This window comes from Pistacia vera, unplaced genomic scaffold, assembly GCF_008641045.1.
Source record: "Pistacia vera cultivar Batoury unplaced genomic scaffold, PisVer_v2 Contig31, whole genome shotgun sequence".
NCBI classification, from domain to species: domain Eukaryota; kingdom Viridiplantae; phylum Streptophyta; class Magnoliopsida; order Sapindales; family Anacardiaceae; genus Pistacia; species Pistacia vera.
In genome coordinates this window covers 1,572,372-1,586,346 of record NW_022196124.1, presented here as the reverse complement: position 1 = coordinate 1,586,346, position 13,975 = coordinate 1,572,372, and positions in this window count along the sequence as shown.

Here is a 13,975-nt window from a genome sequence, read left to right as displayed (position 1 = left end):
TCTTACTATTCAATTAAAGAATTAAGGTCATGTTTGCTTGGGTTGGTTCATAGTAGTGGCATAAAAAATAGGAATCTTATTTCCACTTTTCCTTCCAAATTTGAGGGGAATGACATCCATTACCGGTAATGGGCGTTAATAAAATGTCCAATTTACCCTTTTTTTTAATTTGTAATTTCTCATTTACCCTTAAATCAATATATTTTAAATTTAAATTATTTTATTAAAATAATTATTATTATATCTGTAATACTACACTCACAAACCTTTCTCATTAACCTTCTCTCACAAACGTAATAGGTTAACTCACAATGGGTTCCACCTGCCTAACAATGAGTTTCGTCTGATCAAATGCAAGTTGTCATGTCAGCGTTTATGAGAGAAAATTATGAAATTTGTTTGTCAACCTATCTTTATTCTTATTATATTTCATTGTTTATCCTTTATTATCATAACCGATACTATTGTCGCTACCGATGCCATTGTCGACAGCGTTGTTGTCCTCGATCGACAAATTTATGCCACGCTATCGACGTCACCTATGACACGTGATGAATCAAATATCGTTAATATGTCCAACTAGGCATATCCCAACCTCCTATAATCGTCATAATGATGTCACATGCGGTGGTCGTCGATCACAACCTTCGTGTGACATCTTTGTGACAATTATCAGAGGGTGGGATCTGCCCAGTTGGTGACACCAACAACGTGGCAGAAATTAGTTGGTCGTCCAACATTGACCAGTTGATATATTTTTTTAAATTTTTCAAATTTTTTTGGAAAGATTTTGAAATTTTGTAAATTTTAGAATTTGAAATTTTACATTTAAATAAAAAATAACCTAATCACAAGCAAATAATGCAATAATATTCTATTCATTCCATTAAGCCTCCCATAGCCACCCTCTTTATTGGTCTCTGTCTTTATTGGCCATCTCTGTTAATAATAAAGTAAATCGAACTCAAGAATTCTTGATTTATACATTTAAAAGTCCTAATTGATAATCCAGTCTTCCTGTGGTGGTTCATTCATAATATTTTCATTCCATTGATTCTTAATCCATAAACCTAACATGGCCCGTTGTTAGTAAATTATATTAAGAGTGGGGTTTGCAAAATGCAACAACAGAACTTGAGTTTCACTCATAACACAGAAAAATCAAAGTTGCAGCAGCACCGTTCAATCTTTTACCTGTCGTCTGCATATTTAAATCCAGACCAGAGAATGGGTTTATAGAAAAGCAAAAACATTAGCCGAACAGAGCTCATTTCATGACAACTGAAACTAGAAGTTTGAAATTATCAACTGTTCATGGCAATAAAAAGAGAAAATATATATATATATATATATATATATATATATGAGAAAAGAGAATTCAAGCATTAGAATAGAAGGAGAATCTAAATGAAGAGACAAAACAGAGCTCTAGGAAATTATGCAGAGTTAACTTCCATGAAAATGCAAGGCCGGCTGACGGCTAGTTTTTTGAAGCCAACAGTAACATTTATATGGCGCTCCTTCAACGGTAAAGAAACTGAGTTCCTTACGAGGGTTCGTGGAAGCGCATGAAGAATGATGTGGTGCTCCATTGCCATGGCATCACTAATTATTTGGAAAATTATTCAAAAGAGAAACAGTCAAATGACTCGAGTCACATATGGACTTAGCATTTGAAAGTTAGTTTTTTAATGCTTGGAATATTCATTTTTTTTAGTTATAGAAATATCGACGATTTGTCAACTTATCTTCTCTGAAAGTTGGTTCTGACTTCCAAGTCTGATGTGTTAGACTTTTTACAATATGGTCCTACACTTCTCATATAATTACATTTTGGTCCCTATTGATGTGGTCATACGGTTGTGTCTCTTGAGCAGTTGTCTTTGATGGAAAGACAACTACATATAAGAAAGAGAACTTTACAGGTCCCCATTGATGCAGTTTTAATTTTTATTTTGATTCCCAAAACCATCACCCAAAATTGCAGTCAGTGGAAGATCCTGTAATTCATAAAGGAGCAAGAAGATCAAAGAACAATTGCTATGGCTGGAGGTTTGTCATTTACTTCCGCATATATTCCATGGAGCTTTTAAACTGAAATTGATTGTGTTATCAATGAATATTGGAATATGTATGTGTTTTAACAGAACTGTCAAAGGTGGTTGTCAAAGATGGTGGCTGTCAAAGATGGTGGCTGAACCACCATTGCACTTCTAGTAAATAGGAGTGTAGGAACTCAATAGAGAGTTAAGTTACCACTTTTAGAATTTTCTCCTTCCTTTTGTTGTAGCAAAAGTTATTTCTCCTATTTCAAGAGTGAATTTTATTTGTTTTTCTCCTTGTATTTAGAGAGAAGTTATTGTAACTCATATTTTATTATAGTAGAGATCCTTCTTTACTTGCCCGTGGATTTTCTCTCAATTTGTTTGAGAGTTTTTCACATAAATTTTATGTCTCAATTTTTATTTGTTATGTGATATTGCTTCAACCCGATTGTTTGATTTTTCTAACAGATCCATCCCACTGGATACTGAAGGTGTCCTTGGGGTGTTCATAACTACTATCTTATCTCTTGGATTTTGCATGCAGTTCAGGTATGGTTTTGGGCAAGTGGGAAACAGTTTAATGTAAATTAGAAGCTGGCGTTTTGGATTAATACTTAATTAGTTGTTTTTGTTTCAAAATTTATCGAACATACAGATATATGTAATTTGTCCGTTGTCCATACTGCCTCCTTGTTAAAGATAATGGAAGTACCTATTGTATTTGTAAAGCCTTGGTTATGAAGCCTACCTGAGCCTTACAAGATGAAACAAAATATATTATATAAAGAGATAAGATGATGTACATATCTATGTATGCATTGTTTTTTCTCTCTTTATTTATAACAAAAAGACTTGTGGTTTCATAGAAATTAAGCCACATATTCAAGAAGGGAAGTGTTTTAGTGTCAAGACTATTGTGACTATGAGATCATGCCAAATTCACAATTCAGGAATTTCTGATATTTGGGTGGCCACAAGCATCATCCAATAGTAGTTTCCGAATTTCTTCCGGAGGATTATCCCACAACTGAAGTCCCTGATATTTCAAGCCGAGATTAGCCAACGCATCTGCGACTTTATTTCCTTCGCGAAGAATATGAGAACATTTAATTTTCATAAACTCCATCTGTTGGAGAAATATATTCCAACGATTTTTGAGCTGAGAGGGAGCATCAATATGTTTCTTCTGAATACCATTAACCACATCCTTAGAGTCACTTTCTATCCAGAGATGTGACCAACGTTCAGTTTCTGCAATATCAGCAGCTTGAAACACTGCCATTAACTCGGCATAATAGGAAGTTTGAATGCCTAAACTAAGGGAAAAAGCTCCGAGAAATGTACCAAAAGGTGATCTATACACTCCCCCGCAAGCAGATAAACCAGGATTCCCTTTTGATGCTCCGTCTGTGTTCACCTTCACAAAAGGTGAACAAGCAGGTTCCCATGAAACAAGTATATTTTTTTCTGAATTTCCAGGTGCAAAAACATAATTGGGGTTCTGTGGAAAAAGAGAAACAGGAAATGTAATCAATCTTTCAGTTAAAAAACTAACAGAGAAATCAGAAGGAGTAATACAAACACAAAAATATCCTTTTGAAACTTACTACACCCGCCAGATAGCATTGTGAGATTTGCGAGTAGACATGGGTTCCTATATCATAGTGGATATTGTCAATCCATCCACAGTTTTGATCAATTTCTGTAAGCCCATCCCTGAAGTAATTACTCCTTCCCTATAATACATATAAGAAAAGGAAGTTTCTCAATAAAATTTAAATATTTATATTCTAAGTGAGAATCATGAAAATATAAAAGTAATTTCTGATGATAATATAAATTGTTATAAGGTGAATTAATGAGCAGGTTGCTATAAAACAGGGCATTTTTTTTTTTTTTTTTTTTTTTTTGAATTTCTAGGTGTAGCAATATAATAGGGAATCTGGGGGAAAAAAAGAAAGGAAATTATTATCAATCTTTGATCCCCAGATATTCTCAAAATTAACACAAATATTCTCTCAAATCCTTCTAAATACTCAAACTCTTACATCGCTATCAACTTAAAGGAGGGACGGCCCAAGGCTTAGAGTAGTTTATTTCTAAACATACCCCCTCTTCTTGACTAAGCACACTTTTTATTGCAAACTTTCTTATTAAAATATAATGGGAGAATATCGTAGACTACCCTTACATTTACAAATTTATCATTCAAATAACAATTGTTACACCTTTTATAAAACATGCCCTCAAATTGAAAAATGTATCAATGATACCATTTTGCCTTGTATAAATAAGTTTAAAACCTCCATCACTAATACCCCTTTGCCTAACTTCGTTATACTGCTATTAGGTTTACAAAACACGTTCCTATAAGAAGTCATCATTTTACCCTTAAGACCAAAGTTACTATTATATCCATCTAACACTAATACAACATAATGGAGTTAGGGCAAAAAGGCTATGTTCTAAAACCCTGACCGGACCGGCCGGTAGGACCGAGAGTTGGCCACCTGTCTGATCTGAGTTATAATAAAAACCGATAGCAGCATTTGGCCCAGTTTGGGCCGGATTTGGATTGAGTGAACAATAGTTAACGTTAGTCCAACCGACCTGGTCACAAAACCGGCTCACTTTAAAAAAAAATCCCCAAATTGTTTTATCTTCCTCTCTTCGTGATTCTTTAATATTGTAATCTTTGTTTTGTTTTTTTCGCTTTATCTTCAAATTTTTTCAGGTTGTCTTGCTCTTCAGGGTGCTCTTCTTTTTTGGTTTCCAGGTGAATAATGAATCTTTTGTTTCAAACTTTAAGGAGAAGTTGTAGAAATTGAATAAATAGAATGGTGTTTGTTTGGAAATCAACGAAAATGGAGCATGGAAAGTGCTTAGGTGGTGTCTGGAGGGTTACAAAAAGCAGNACGAAATTGTCATTTGGGATGTCACTGATATATGTTATAAGTCCACATTTGAGTTTCCCATCGAAAACGCCGGAAAAAATGGCCGGAAACGGGCTGTTGAAAATCTGGAAAATCTGGGTAAAAGTTGCAGAAAATCGGGTCAAGAAGAACCGACCCAATAGGAAAACGGGTCAAAGTCAAAAGTCAAACCGGGTCAAACAACCCAGTCAACTCAGCCCAAACCCGTCAGTCAACCCGACCCGGTCAACAGTCCAGACCGGTCAATGAACCGGTCAACGGGTCAAACCGGTCAACGGACCGGTTTAATGGGCGAACCGGGTCAACCGACCCAGTCAAACGGGTCAACCCGACCCTGGTCAAGACCCGGCGCGTGAAGGCGCGTGCAAGACTTGCGCTTGCGTCAGGCGCGTGAGGGTTTAGGGTTGGGCACGTGTAAGCGCGTGCAGACGCGTGAAGGGACCGTGGAGGCGCGTGGGGGCACGTGAGAGAGTGTGCTGCCTTCTGGCGGCGCGTGGGGGCGCGTCCTTTGGTCACGGTGGCGCGTGGAAGTCGGTGACAGCTTGTATGATGGTTTTTTTTATGTTATATATTACTTTTTTATGCATAAATAATGTATTATTCTTGCATTGATTTGTGTTATATTATACAAATTCATGTTATAAATTATTTGATGTTTTATGATCGTATATATTTTTGATTAATTTAGAGTAGCCGCAGCATCTAAATATAATAATTAGCATAAGAAATATTAGTTGTGATCATATTAAGGTTAATAACATCGGTTGTAGTTAATATATTAGTATAATCATTTACCCAGAATGTTATTTTTTATGATTATTAGGGATGAAATAAAAAATATTCTTTTTCTTAATTAGCCCACAGGTATTATGAAATATTAATAATTTAGTTTCATCATTAAAGGATAATGAATCATACTATGTAATGTCTTTACCCTAGGGAGATTTTATGATATGTCGATTCATTTATGATTTATTATTGTTTTACATTGTAAACTTATAATTGTATGATGGTTGTGCCTCATAATTTATTTAGTAAGCATGTCTATTGAATTATCTACAGTTGATCAAACTTTGATGATGGTTGAGGATAAGGTTCCTAATTTAATGGTGATACTATAAATCTGGAGAGAGGCTGTCCTCCTTCATTTAGGGTGCATAGATCTTGACTTGCTCTTCGTAAGGAAGAGCCACCAACACCTCAGATACTAGCTCTCAAGCTGAGATTGCTTTGTATGAACGGTGGGAGCGATCTAACCGTTTAGCATGATGTTCATCAAATCTCACATTACGAGTAGTATCGTGGGTCGATATCGGAGTGTGAAAATGTCAAGGATCTTATGGAGGCAATTCATGCACCAGTTTGAAAAATCAGACAAGGCATTAGGAAGCATCCTAATAAGTAGATTGACATCCATGAAGTTGACTGGTATTAAAGGCGTCCGTGAGCATATTAGAAAATGAGGACATAGCTGCTCAGTTGAAACCCTTCAGATGGTGATTAATGATGATTTCCTGGTGCATTATGTCCTGAACTCTCTCTCGTCTCATTACTCCTTTAAGATACTTATAACACACAGAAGGATAAATGGTCAATCAATGAGCTTTTGACCATGTGTGTCGAGAGGAGGAGAGAGACTGCTTCAGGAAGTGAATGAAACTGCACATCTAGTGACAGGAAAGTCAAGTACACTTCAAATAGAATAAGAAGTGGAAGGGAAAAGGCAGCTGCACGAAATTGTGAGCAAAGGTAATAAGGACAATATCAAGTGTTTCTTCTGAAAAAGACGGGACACATGAAGAAAGATTGTCCTAAGAGAAAAGCTGGCTTGATAAGAAAGGTAACCTCTTATCTTTGTGTGTTATGAATCTAATATGATTTGTGTTTCACATAATGATTGGTGGATTGATCTGGTTCTACATCCATGTTCTAATCCATACGGGTTTTTGGATCAAAGGAAGCCATTGGGAAGTGGAATGCAGCATCTATTCAGGAAATAGGATGCCTTCACGTGTTGAAGCTGTTGGAACTTTTAGACTTATTTTAAGTACTAATTATGTTTTGGATTGGAACGAACCTTTTATATTCTAGTTTTTCTAGGAATTTAATTTCAGTTTCTAAACTTGTACCATGTGGATCTTCTTCAACTTTATGGTAGTTCTTTTAATTTAATAGAACTCATCTATTGTTGGAAATGGGACTTTGATTGATGGTTTGTTTAAAATTCATTTAAGTGATACTGTTCCTTATGTCTTATGACTACATGCTAACGCTGGTATGAAACGTAATATTATGTATGAAAACTCTTCTTTTTTGTGGCATAGGAGATAGGACACTCTCCATTGATAGGATAAAAGGTTGGTAAATGTGGAGTTCTTGAAACTCTTGACTTTACTGACTTTGATACTTGTGTAGACTGCATTAAAGGAGAGTAGACTAACAAATCCAAGAAGGGTGCCATGAAGAGTTCTGAACTTTTAGAAATCATACACACAAGATATATGCCCTGACTGAGCTCTAATGGTCAGAAATATTTCATCACCTTTATTGATGATTACTCCAGACATATGTATCTCTATAGCTTTATCACAAGGATGAAGATTGGATGCTTTCAAATATATAAAGCAGAAGTAGAGAAACAATGTGGAAAACAAAATAAGACGGGAGATCCGATAGAGGTGTGAATATATGGTAGATACATTGGTATAGGACAAGCACTGGTCCATTTGCTAAATTTCTTCAAGAGCAAGGTATTGTGGCTCAGTACACCTTGCTGGCACACCATCAGAATGGTGTAGCAGAACGGAGAAATAGAACATTATGGATATGGTACGGAGTATGCTAAGTAACTCCAAACTTCCTCCTTCTTGTGGATTGAAGCTCTCAAAACTGCAGCGTATATATTAAACCGAGTTCCAACTAAGGCGTTCCAAAATGCCATTCGAATTATGGAAGGTTGGAAACCAAGTTTAAGTCATTACGCATTGGGGTTGCCCAGTTGAGGTTAGAGTTTATAATCCACAAGAACGGAAGTTAGATCCTAGGACTATTAGTGCATATTTTATTGATATGCAGAAAAATCCAAGGGATATAAGTTTTATTGTTCTAACATCCAGTAGATTGTTGATCAAGAAATGCCAAATTTCTTGAAAAGATTGGTCAGTGGGAGTGATCAAATCAGAGACTCAGTCTCTGAGAAATTGTATTTCAGACAATGCTCCATCAAGTAAAAGATTGGTTGTTCATCCAAACAGGGTGAATAATGAGGAACCCACTCAATCAAAATCCACATCTGATGCGATTGTTTAGAAGATCATTTTGAACAACCTCCAATACAAGGGAACAACAGTGTGCAACAGTCTCAAGAGACTGCTGATACACATTAAGGAGATCTATAGAACAAAGAATCAGCAATTCTATCTAATTATGAAGTGTATATGACAGAGTCTGACTATGAATAGGTTTTGAGGATGATCCAGACACGTTTTTACAAGCTTGAAACAGTAGTAAATCTGAGTTGGTTAATGCCATGATTGACGAGTGAATTCTATGGCGGATAATACAGTTTGGGACCTTGTTGACTGCCTACTAGAAAGAAACTATTGGGTGTAAATGGTATTTAAAACCAAAAAGGATTCATTAGGCAACATTGAGAGATACAAGGCTAGACTTGTTGCCAAGGGTTCACGCAAAGGAAGGAATAGTATACAAAGAAACATTTCTCCAGTTCTAAAAAGGATTCTTTGTCTATTAATGGCATAGTTGCCCATTTCAATTAGATTTACATCAAATGGATGTTAAAACAGTTTTCTCAATGGAGATTTGGAGGAAGAGGTTTATATAAAACAACCTGATGGGTTCATTTCAAGTGATGGTGAGCATTTTGTTGCAAGCTTAAGAAGTCCATTTATGGACTTAAACAAGCCTCCCGACAATGGTATTTAAGATTTCACATGTTATTCTTTCATTTGGTTTGTAGAGAATGTCATGGATCATGTACCACAAGGTGCAGTGGGAGTAAAATCATCTTTTTGTTTATATGTAGATGATATTCTCCTTGCAACCAATGATTTGGGTTTGCTACTGAGGTGAAACAATTTCTCTTCAACATTTTATGAAGGATATGGGTGAGGCATCTTATGTCATTGGCATTAAGATTCATAGGGATAGGTCTCGACAGTGTTTGGGACTATCTAGGAAGCCTATATTAATAAAATTCTTGAGAGATTTAGGATGAAAGATTGTTCACCCAGTGTTGCACCCATTGTTGAGGTGACAGGTTCAATCTGAACCAATGTCTACACTTGAGATTGAAAAGGAACAAATGAAAACTATTCCTTATGCTTCAGCTGTTGGAAGCCTAATGTATGCTCAAGTCTGTACTAGACCTGACATCGCTTTTGCAGTTGGCTGTTAGGAAGATATCAAAGTAATCCAGTTTGGGCATTGGAGAGCTGCAAAGAAGGTCATGAGGTATCTTCAAGGGACTAAAGGTTTCATGTTACTTATAAACGTTCCGAATTTTGAAGTCGTCGGATATTCAGACTCAGACTTCGCTGGATGCATTGATTTCGAAAATCAACATCCGGATATGTTTTTATGCTCGCCGGAGTGTTATCTTGGAGAAGTGCCAAACAATCTTTAGTTGCCACTTTACCATGGAAGCTGAGTTTGGTGTTTGAGGCAAACTACACAGGGTATTTGGTTGAGAAGTTTCATTTCTGGGCTTGGAGTTGTTGAGTCTATCTCTAGGCCAATAAAGTATATGACATTCAGCTGCTGTATTCTTTGCTAAGAAATATAAGAGTGGAAGTCGAAGTAAACACACGCATTAAGTACTTAGCAATAAGGGAGAGTTAAAGCAAGAGTGCTATTTAACACATACATACTGGAATGATTGCTGATCCTCTAACGAAAGGCATGCCACCAAAGACGTTCAAGGATAGTTGTTCAAATGGGTATGTCCGCCTTAGGAAGATATCAAAGTAATCCAGGTTTGGATCATGGAGAGCTGCAGAAGGTCATGAGGTATCTTCAAGGACTAAAGGTTTCATGCTTATTATAAACATTCCGACATTTTAGAAGTCGTCGGATATTCAGACTCAGACTTCGCTGGAGCGTTGATTCTCGAAAATCAACATCCGGATATGTTTTTATGCTCGCCGGAGGTGCATAATCTTGGGGAAGTGCCAAACATCTTTAGTTGCCACTTTTCCATGGAAGTGAGTTTGTTTCCTGTTTTGAGGCAACTACACGGGTATTTGGTTGAGAAGTTTATTTCTGGGCTTGGAGTTGTTGAGTCTATCTCTAGGCCAATAAAGTTATATTGTGACATTCAGCTGCTGTATTCTTTGCTAAGAATAATAAGAGTGGAGTCGAAGAAACACATCGACTAAGTACTTAGCAATAAGGGAGCACGTTAAAGCAAAGAAGTGCTCATTTAAACATACATACTGAGCAGATGATTGGATCCTCTAACGAAAGGATGCACCAAAGACTTCAAGGATCATGTTGTTCAAATGGGACTATGTCCGCTTTATCACTTGAGAGGAGGATATTCATTGTCTGAAACTTTGTAATTTAGTTTGTTTCTCTTTTAAGTTGTTTACATTTTGGTTGAGACAAACAAACATTCTAGAGGACCTAGAGCAAACATTTGAGGTTTGTCATAAAGTGATATTCCACATTTAAGTGTTATTTAGAAAGAGAAAATTGCATTGTAATACATAGAAGGTAATACTGTTTAAAAGGGACTTACCGCTATGATTCATGTAATTTCCTCTCTAATTGAACATACCGCAATACATCCTTGTGTTCTGGACTATATTATACAAGTTGGACCAATGGGAGAAGTTAGACTTTTTACAATTGGTCCTACATTCATATAATTACATTTTGGTCCCTGTTGATGTGGTCATACGGTTGTGTCCTTGAGCAGTTGTCTTTGATGGAAAGACAACTGCATATAAGAAAGAGAAGTTTACAGGTCCCATTGATGCAGTTTTAATTTTTGATTCCAAAAACCAACCCAAAATGCAGTCAGTGGAAGATCCTGTAATCATAAAGGAGCAAGAAGATCTAAGAAGTAATTGCTATGGCTGGAGGTTTGTCATTTATTTCCGCATATATTCCATGGAGCTTTTAAACTGAAATTGATTGTGTTATCAATGAATATTGGAATATGTATGTGTTTAACAGAACTGTCAAAGGTGGTTGTCAAAGATGGTGGCTGTCAAAGATGGTGGCTGAACCACCAGCATTCTAGTAATAGGAGTGTAGGAACTCAATAGAGAGTTAAGTTACCACTTTTAGAATTTTCTCCTTCCTTTTGTTGTAGCAAAAGTTATCTCTATTTCAAGAGTGAATTTTATTGTTTTCTCCTGTATTTAGAGAGAAGTTATTTGATAATTTTATTTTATAGTAGAGATCCTTCTTTACTTGCCCGTGGATTTTCTTCAATTTGTTTGAGAGTTTTTCACATAAATTTATGTCTCAATTTTATTTGTTTGTGATTTGCTCAACCCGATTGTTTGATTTTTCTAACAGATCCATCCCACTGGATACTGAAGGTGTCCTTGGGGTGTTCATAACTACTATCTTATTCTTGGATTTTGCATGCAGTTCAGGTATGGTTTTGGGCAAGTGGGAAACAGTTTAATGTAAATTAGAAGCTGGCGTTTTGGATTAATACTTAATTAGTTGTTTTTGTTTCAAAATTTATCGAACATACAGATATATGTAATTTGTCCGTGTCCATACTGCCTCCTTGTTAAAGATAATGGAAGTACCTATTGTATTTGTAAAGCCTGGTTTGAAGCCTACCTGAGCTTACAAGATGAAACAAATATATATATAAAGAGATAATGATGTACATATCTATGTATGCATTGTTTTTTCTCTCTTTTTTATAACAAAAAGACTTGTGGTTTCATAGAAAAGTCCAATATTCAAGAAGGGAAGTGTTTTAGTGTCAAGACTATTGTGACTATGAGATCAGCAAAACACAATTCAGGAATTTTTGATATTTGGGTGGCCACAAGCATCACCAATAGTAGTTTCCGAATTTCTTCCGGAGGATTACCACACCTGAAGTCCCTGATATTTCAAGCCGAGATTAGCAACGCATCTGCGACTTTATTTCCTTCGCGAAGAATATGAGAACATTTAATTTCATAAACTCCATCTGTTGGAGAAATATATTCCAACGATTTTTGAGCTGAGAGGGGCATCAATAGTTTCTCTGAATACCATATAACCACATCCTTAGAGTCATTTCTATCCAGAGATGTGACCAACGTTCAGTTCTGCAATATCAGCAGCTTGAAACACTGCCTTAACTCGGCATAATAGGAAGTTGAATGCTCAAACTAAGGGAAAAAGCTCGGAAATGTACCAAAGGTGATCTATACACCTCCCGCAAGCAGATAAACCAGGATTCCCTTTTGTGCTCCGTCTGTGTTCACCTTCACAAAAGGTGAACAAGCAGGTTCCCATGAAAAAGTATATTTTTTTCTGAATTTCCAGGTGACAACAATAATTGGGGTTCTGTGGAAAAAAGAGAAACAGGAAATGTAATCAATCTTCAGTTAAAAAACTAACAGAGAATCAGAAGGAGTAAAACAAACACAAAATATCTTTTGAAACTACATACACCCGCCAGATAGCATGTGAGATTTGCGAGTAGACATGGGTTCCTATCATAGTGGATATTGTCAATCCATCCCAGTTTTGATCAATTTCTGTAAGCCCATCCCTGAAGTAATTACTCCTTCCCTATAATACATATAAGAAAAGGAAGTTTCTCAATAAAATTAAATATTTATATTCTAAGTGAGAATCATGAAAATAATATAAAGTAATTCTGAGATAATATAAATTGTTATAAGGTGAATTAATGGCAGGTTGCTATAAAACAGGGCATTTTTTTTTTTTTTTTTTTTTTTTGAATTTCTAGGTGTAGCAATATAATAGGGAATCTGGGGGAAAAAAAAGAAAGGAAATTATTATCAATTTGCCCCAGATACTCAAAATTAACACAAATATTCTCTCAAATCCTTCTAAATACTCAAACTCTTACATCGCTATCAACTTAGGAGGGACGGCCCAAGGTAGAGTAGTTTATTTCTAAACATACCTCTTCTTGACTAAGCACACTTTTTATGCAACAACTTCTTATTAAATATAATGGGAGAATACTGTAGACTACCTTACATTTACAAATTTATCATTCAAATAACAATGTGTACACCCTTTTATAAAACATGCCCTCAAATTGAAAAATGTATCAATGTACCATTTTGCTTGTATAAATAAGTTTAAAACCTCCATCACTAATACTTTGGCTAACTTCGTTATACTGTATTAGGTTACAAAACACGTTCCTATAAGAAGTCACATTTTACCCTTAAGACCAAAGTACTATTATATCCATCTAAACTAATACAACATAATGGAGTTAGGCAAAAAGGCTATGTTTAAACCCTGACCGGACCGGCCGGTAGGACCGAGAGTTGGCACCTGTCTGATGAGTATAATAAAACCGATAGCAGCATTTGGCCCAGTTTGGGCCGGATTTGGATTGAGTGAACAATAGTTAACGTTAGTCCAACCGACCTGGTCCACAAAACCGGCTCACTTTAAAAAAAAATCCCCAAATTGTTTTATACTTTCTCTTCTCGTGATTCTTTAATTGTAATCTTTGTTTTGTTTTTTTCGCTTTATCTTCAAATTTTTTCAGGTTGTTGCTCTTCAGGGTGCTCTCTTTTTTGGTTTCCAGGTGAATAATGAATTTTGTTTCAAACTTTAAGGAGAAGTTGTAGAAATTGAATAAATAGAATGGTGTTTGTTTGGAAATCAAAGAAAATGGAGCATGGAAAGTGCTTAGGTGGTGTTTGGAGGGTTACAAAAAGCAGGTGGGCATAGAAAACGACTGGAAAAAGGTTTGGGGTGGATTGTAGTTGTTGCAGCTAGGGTTTCCTGGAGTTTTGATCAACAAGG